Below are 8,689 nucleotides of genomic sequence, written 5' to 3'. Positions count from 1 at the left end.
TGTATGTATGTATGTATGTACGTATTAGTGAATGTATGTATGTTTGTATGTTTGAATGTATGTATGTATGTATGCCTGGATATATGCATGTATCAGCACTCAACTACCAATTGGCTGAAAAAAGATCGGTGCATGTGTGAAGGTAGAACACCTACAAAAATCAGCATTGCTTGGAACTGCAAGAATTCTTCGCAGGGTTCTTGAAGCATGACCATTAAAACAAGTGTCGCCTTAGTTTGCTGGCTGTGGACAGCTGACACTTTCCACCATACTCAGCAAAATAAGCTGCGAGTTTTAATATAATAATAATAATAATAATAATAATAATAATAATAATAATAATAATAATAATAATAATAATAATAATAATAATGATATTGTTTCTTTGCCACCAGGGTAAAGGATGAGGGGGACAATACAAACACAGACAAACTGTTGGGGTTTACATATTAGGAAATGGCAAAAAATTTATAAAAAGTTAGTATACACGGTGCACAATGAAAAGGAAGGGACATATACATCATATAGAAAGGTTAATAAAGATAGGGGACAATAGAGATGTAACCCTCCTGACAGAGAATGACCTCAAGGGATAATCGAGGAACCCCACTGTCGGAGAATTCCCTGAACACGAAGAGCAAGTTCCCACTCCAATTCCTTCTCTCTGACTCACAGGTCTACACTTAGAGAGGTACCATCCACTCTTGCCATTTTCGCAACTTCACCCACCTTTCAATAAACTCATTCGAGGACAGCGTTTCCCTCTTCCCTCTGAATTTCCTTTTCAAGTGAAACTTGAAGAAGTAAATGAGAGCTCTACCAAAGAGGAACGTATCTGTCCTCATAAGTTCAGACTTGTCCACCAAATAACCTCTTTCGTCACAGCCACTAGACAAAGGAAAACTGCATTGCCTGACCAATTAAAGGAGGGCAGCGGGGCAATAAACACTACAGGCTCGGCCGATAGACGGATCCGTCCCACGCGTGGAAGCAGCTGTTCGGCATAACCCAGCAAGTTTGCAATATCCTGACACTGAACGGTTTCGGTTCTGTACGGTTTCGTCACCCTGCGATCACGTCGGACAAGCCCGTCTGACCCGTCCGTGCGTGTAGAGTTTATCGCAAACCGGTAGCGCACCCGGTAGCACTGCTAGGCCAAGGACATCTGGAAATTGTCCATGATAGTTCCTCAACAACGACAATATAAATACGGCCAATAACAACAATATAAATATGGCACTATTATATGTTTGGCAATAAAAATACTGCCAAACATATAAAAACAACAACGACAACAACAATAATAATAACAAAAATAGCAAAAATAACAACAACAACAATATAAATAGTAATGATAATAATAAGATCAACAATTTTAATATAAATATTATTATGAGCCGAACTTGCTGCTTTACTCATAATAATAATATTAAAATTGACTAACGCCTGAAAATAGTTTGAGGAGTATTTGGGGAAATTATTGCAATAAATCGTAAAAAAACCGAAGGGATTTCAGGGAAATGGGGGTTATTATTTAGGCTAACCCCACTTCTTTGGAGAATATAAATTCATGATTATGTGGTCTGATAGAATTAGCAGCCAAATTTTTCTTGAAACCACTTTTAAAAAAGAAGGGTCTTATTATATATTTAGTCCTATGGAGGTATTGTGCAAAAAAAAAAAAGAAAAAAACAAAAAACAAAACAGACGAGCTGATCGAGAGATGATCTCAATTAATCATAGGTCAGTTGGTTCACAGTTGACCAGGGGTTAAACAACAAAATAAACGAAAGCGCCAACAACGAACAATTCGTTAACATACACTGCTGAATTCATTTCCTACCGGGAAAGTATTTAAACAGGTAAGAGGGATCGGCTTCACTATCGAGGCTTCTTTACCCATATCTATCTGTCTATCTATCTATCTATCTATCTATCTATCTATCTGTCTGTCTGTCTGCCTGTCTGTCTGTCTGTCTGTCTGTCTGTCTATCTATCTATCTATCTATCTATCTATCTATCTATCTATCTGTCTGTTTGTCTGTCTGTCTGTCTGTCTGTCTGTCTGTCTATCTATCTATCTATCTATCTATCTATCTATCTATCTATCTATCTATCTATCTGTCTGCCTGTCTGTCTGTTTGTATGTCTGTCTGTCTGTCTATCTATCTATCTATCTATCTATCTATCTATCTATAAATGTGTGTGTGTATATATATATATATATATATATATATATATATATATATATATATATATATATATATATATATATATATATATATATATATATATAGTACTTGTGTATATAAGATTGACCAGCGACCGGTCTGTCAATATGCTAGAAGAAGCTCACTTAAAAAATTCTCAAATACGGATTCAGCGGAGCAAAAACAGGCGGGCTAGACCAGTGAAAATTGTATATACTTCGATTATCTGCAGACTGTAGTTTCAAAATCAATAATTCCAAAATAAAAGTATCTACTTATCTTCAGTACAGATTGCCGATATGCTTATAATCGAACAGAATCCCGTGCTAGTTGTCTTCAACTAGTGAAAGCGTGCACGTGATTCTATCCATTATAAAGATTAAAATTCAAAAGTCTTAGTTTTGGCGCGCTGAATCCGGAAAAGTGAGTGAGCTATGGAGGATGGAAGTGATATTGAATGACAGGGAGGGAGAGAGAGAGAGAGAGAGAGAAAGAGAGAGAGAGAGAGAGAGAGAGAGGTAGAGAGAGATAGATAAAGAAAGAAAGAAAGAAAGAAAGAAAGAGAGAGAGACAGTATGTGTGTGTTTATGTGTATGTATGCATCTCAGAGACAGAAAGGGAGGGAAAGAGAGTGAGAAGGAGAAGGAGAAAAAGAGAGAAAGAAAGAGGGAGAAAGAGAGAGAAAGAGAGAGCTATATGTATTTGGCTTTGTGCATGTATGCATGTCTGAGAGAGAGAGAGAGGAAGGAGGGAAAAGAGATAGAATGAAAGAAAGAGAGAAATAGGAAGAGAGACAGAAAGTGAGAGAAAGAGAGACAGATGGATAATGAGGGAGAGAGAAAAAAGAGTGTGCGAGAGGAGTGATCGAGTGAGAGGGAGGTGGACAGAGTGAGAGGGAGAAGACAGTGAGAGAGAGGGGGAGACGGGGAGAGAGATGGTGAGAGAGAGAGAGAGTGGGAAGACAGTGAGTGAAAGGAGGAAACGAGGAGAAAGAGACGGTGAGAGAGGGGGAAGACAGTGAAAAAGACAGAAGGAGACGCGTAGAGAGAGAGGAGGAGACGGGTGAGAGAGACGGTGAGAGAGAGAGAGAGAGAGAGAGGGGGGGAGGGAGGGAGGGAGGGATAAGAGATTATGTGTTTGATCTTATAGATGGTTGAAATAAATTGTTTAATAATATACAGGATTACGTAATGATCGAACAGCGAGTAAAATAGAGGCGAGATCCTTGTGAAGACAATGTATATCTTGGCAGTTTAATTACCAAATCGATAACGTTGATCTCTTGGGTCAAATTAACGATTTCGTTTTAGAAGCAGGTTAAGAAAGTTATTGAACAGTAAACTGAGATTGAGAAGTTCGAGTACAGTCTCCGGTACTGCATGGTGTTAGTGACCACGGCAAACGCTACGTATAAACTAGAGTAGCCTCTACGTCAGCGGTTCTCCACCGCGGCTCACAGGGCCGCATGCAGCCCTCAGGCATCCTTTCGGTGGTCCTCGACGATCTTACCTCTATAAATATAATATTTTTCTTTAAATTAAATGTTTTAACTTTTTTCTTTTGGTGAGACCCCCCCCCCCCCTCACCAAAAAAAATCCAGATCTTGGATTTGATCCGGATATCAAAAGGATAGGGAATCACTTCTTTACGTCGTCGCTAGACCTGCTAAAAATGACAGTTATATCCCCTGCACGTTACATCCGATTGTCTTAAGAAACGGGCGAATATATATATTCGATGATGCAGTCCTAGAGGTACAGAGATGGGCTGGTCATGGCTGGAACGTCTTTGGTTATTAGGCCAACTCGATCAGAGCTAATTCGATGTTGAACAGCAGCATCAACAACGATATCATCATCGTCGTCGTCGTCATCATCATTCTCATCATCGTTAGCTTCATCATCATCATCTGTAGTAATAGCAGCAGCGGTAGCAGCAGTAGCAACAACAACAACTTTCAACTTCTTAGTCCATCTGTCAGTATGTGGGGAGCACAAGATGGTAATTTAGCTCTAATGTCAGAGACAGGGATGTAGAAACAAGCAGAACATTACTTGCAAATGGGCTCCCCCTTCAAGTAGTCTCCCGACCTGTTGAATATAACATCTAAATCTCCGTCAAATCATACCTTGTCGTCCTATATAGATCTAAAAATATTGGGTTGTCCGGAAAGTTTCTGCCGATTTATAGTAGCTTACCTTTCGACTTATTTGCCATGAAACCACCTCAATTCGACCTCCGTGGAATTTGAACTCAGAACATAAAGACAGACGAAATACCGCTAAGCATTTCGGCCGGCGTACTAACGTTTCTGCCAGCTCGCCGCCTGTAAAATATTCTTTTCTACTCTAGGCACAACGCCCGAAATTTTGGGGGAGGGGACTAGTCGATTAGATCGACCCCAGTACACAAATGGTACTTAATTTATCGACCCGAAAAGATAAAAGGCAAAGTCAACCTCAGCAGGAATTTGAAATCAGAACGTAACGGCAGACGAAATAGCGCTAAACATTTTGCCCTGCGTGCTAACGCTTCTGCCAGCTCGCCACCTTTTAAAATCCGAGTAGAATGGCGTGAAGCATTTTTCCCCCATCGCTTTAACAATTCTGCCAATACAGCACCCTCAGAATGCATTCATAATGAATATATTTCGTGTAGTGCTTTGTTAAATAAAGGCCTCTTAATCTCACCTATAGATTATTTAACACAAACGTGTTAAATAATCTATAGGTATGTTAAACATTCTATTAGCCACGTCGATAGAGAATCGACCAAGTTCTCATTGTTTATCACTGAATAGTTTCAATGATTTATAATATAGTTTATCATGATGTTTGCAAATGTCATGTGGGCATATAAATTTGTTTATGCTATTAAAGATTGCCATTGCTCTCTGTTCAGTTGTTTATCTTTTTTCTCTGCTCAGCCATTAGTAAACGATTTTATAATATATGAATTGTATTAGCTCATATTTAGTTAAAGCTACAAGCTGGCAGAGTCGTTACAGCGACATTTGCTCCGCTTTTTCACATTCTGGTTTCTAATCCCGTTGGGGTTAAGCTTGCCGTTCATCTCTGTAGGGTTAATTAAGTAATATATAAGTACTGGGGTTGAGGCAGTCAATTAATTTAACCTCAGTCCCTTCCTTCAAAATTCCTTGCTTTGTATTTAGATCAGAAGCTATCATCTTTTTTTTTTTTTTGGTAGTTGTTAGATATCAATGTAGGACAACGCATTCAGTTACATCTGGTAATGAAGTATTTCAAATAACAGCAAGGCTTGCCTTCTTCAGGACCTCCATAGAGAGCGTTCTTCCTGTGAAGCTGAAAGCAATGAAAAAGGTGCTTCATGATCGTCTTGGTGGTATGTACACTAGGCTTCTCATGAGGGCGCAAGACATCTCATGGCATAAGAACAAGCCCAGAGAGAAGTTTTACGGACACATACCACTATGTAAATGCTATTCTTGCTCAATGCGAGGTAGGCTTTGCAGGTCACTGCTTTCATATTAAATACCAGGCCATATCAGATGTTATATTTTGAAGACTTCCACACCTTAATAGAAGTCAAATTCCACTCTGTTATATTGATGTCATTAACTGAAGCACATAATATGGAATTGAAGACGTACCAAAACATCTAATCGAGGTAGGTTTTGCTGATAACTTCTATCGTACTGAAAGCCAGACCATATCAAACGCTATATTTTGGTGACTTGCAGACCTTAATAAAGAACGAAGACAGTCAGTCAACTACATCGATGTTATTAGCAGAAAACACACAACCTGAAATTGAGGACATATCAAAGCTAATTGAGGGAAGAGATTGCAAGTACCGAGTGGTGCAATGGATCTCGGCAGCAGCAGCTTTTAAAGAGTTATTTGTTATATACCTTTCGATTCTAAATTAAAATTGCACCGGTGTTAGTGAATAAAGCTGCAGTCAATTAGTGCAGACGAATGTAACCAACTACATATCTCTCCTCCAAAATATCTGGTCTTTGTGTCTATGTTGGAAATTATTTTTCTGTCTTTAGAATAAACAGACGTAATGTTTGTGCGATAATACCTTTAAAGACGTTTTAATCAATTTTGTATTGTATACACATATGCATGTTCCTGCAAAGTTCCTATTTTGTTTTGTTTTTAAATATGTTGTTTGGGTTTACTTTCGATTCACAGTTTGTCTAACAGTTCTTTCCACAACTATCGGTTTGTTTAACTTCCTTATCAGCGTGTCATACAGTGCTTGGCTAGAGGATATCATTTATCAGAACGTTTTTCTTTTTCACGTCGTTCGTGACAGTAGAAATGTCGTTTTGTCCCAGTATTATATAAGGAGAAATTAACAAAAAAAAAAATATATATATATATAATAATAATAACAACAAAATAACAAAAATATCAAAAGATAACAAAAAAATTACTTCCAGCAATATATTGATTAATAACTCTGTTCGTTTAATAGCTAGATGTTTAGATTCAATTATCTGCGACTGATTCAGTTATGCATGTTTTAAATATCATAGTAAACAAATTGCTGTGTGATGGAAAACCAGACTCGTTCATGTACAATCGTATATAAACATGTGATATTCAATATCGTGCAGCATTACAAATTATATGGTTCTCGACTTGCGAACAATAACAGCGAATCTCCCTCAAATGACACTTCACTGTCTTAAATGACACTCAGCATAACACACCCTTAGATATCTTTCGTTTCTCTTTAGCCCTAGGTCTCATAATGCCTGTTGCCTGGTTTCCTTGGTTTATAAATGACTGAGATCACGAAGCTGATCCGTTACAGGATTCAAGGCAAGGAAACTTTGAAGGGATTACGTCGCTCCCATGTTCAATTAGTAGTTATTTTATTGACCCCGAAAGGATGGAAAGAAAGTCGACCACGCTGGAATCTGGACTCAGAACGTAAAGACGGAAGAAATGCTGCTGAGCATTTTGCCTTGTGTGCTTTCAGACACGTTCGCATGCAAGACAAAATATTCAGCGGTATTTCGTCCGACTTTACATTCTGAATACAAATTCCGTCGAGGTCCACTTTGTCTTCCACATTTTTGAGGTCGATAAAATCAGTACCAGTTGAACACTGGAGCCGATATAATCGACTTACCCTCTCTCAGAACTTGCTGGCCTTGTGCACAAATTTGAAATCAGTGTTACTCTAGCTTATGACAGCTAGAGGGTAGAGTCGTTAACATGCCGGGCAAAATTCATGGCGGCATTTCGTACGTCATTACGGTCTGAGTCCAGATTACGCCGAGGTCGATAAAATAACTACCAACTAAGCACGGGGGCGACGTAATCAAGTTGATTACTTCTGGCTAAAAGTATAAAAACTGCATCCCTCTATCTAGTGATGCCGGGCCTGCGTGGCTGAGTAGGGTCATGAAACCAATATGATCTCAAGCTCAAATTCACAGCCTCCACATCAGACCCGACTTAGTGTGGAGAGATCACGCTAAGGCCTTCGTCATGCAATGAGCTGATCATAGGTAATCCAATCGGACAGAGACAGACAGAAACATACACACACGCAAATCTATATTTCAAATGTAACCACATGTGAATCGTTGGCGATTTTCTTCCTCCGTCTTCCCTTCTGTTGGACTTTCCTCTGTTTCCGAAGATGAGCGTCTGCTCGAAAGTTAAACCATCTTTCATTCCTTCCCTAGGCTAATACTTTACATGTACCACGTCCTCACGTTGTTTTTTTGTGCTTGTTCTTTTTAGGATTTACTATATATATGTGTGTGTGTGTGTGTATGTGTGTGCGTGTTTGTGTATATATATATATATATATATATATATATATATATATATATATATATATATATATATTTGTTTTGCAAGATTTTTTATGTGAAATCGTGTGTTGAAACAGATGTTGTTGTACTTGGGGATGGTCATATTGCCAGTTTAGCCAATAAAAACACACGCACTGTATATTTGGTGTTCATTTGCTTCAGCTTTATATTACATTAATCTTAATCTTAGGAAGGTGAGACACACATAAGAAAGAAGGAAACAAAGGACCACTGATGAAGTCACAGAAGTGTGACGAAAGAACTCTGGCCGAAATAAGATTAAGATTAATGTAATATAAAGCTGAAGCAAATTAACACCAAATATACAGTGCGTGTGTATGTGTGTATGCGTATGTGTATGTATTTTTTCTGCCTGAAGCATCACCAACGCATCTGGAAAACACCCAGAATAACAGGTCAGTGGATCAGTCTAAATTACACACTCACGCGCATATGCGCATATATATATATATATATATATATATATATATATATATATATATATATATATATATATATACGTGTGTGTGTGTGTGTGTAAGCATATTTTTATCTCTACTTATACATAGGCATTCACTCATTGAATGCGTGTTTATATTTGGGACGGGAGCCAAAAAAATCGATATCTATAAAGAAAATATGAAAACACCATATT

This window comes from Octopus bimaculoides, chromosome 3, assembly GCF_046866305.1.
Source record: "Octopus bimaculoides isolate indiv1 chromosome 3, ASM4686630v1, whole genome shotgun sequence".
NCBI lineage: Eukaryota > Metazoa > Mollusca > Cephalopoda > Octopoda > Octopodidae > Octopus > Octopus bimaculoides.
Note: the sequence above shows the minus strand (reverse complement) of the source record.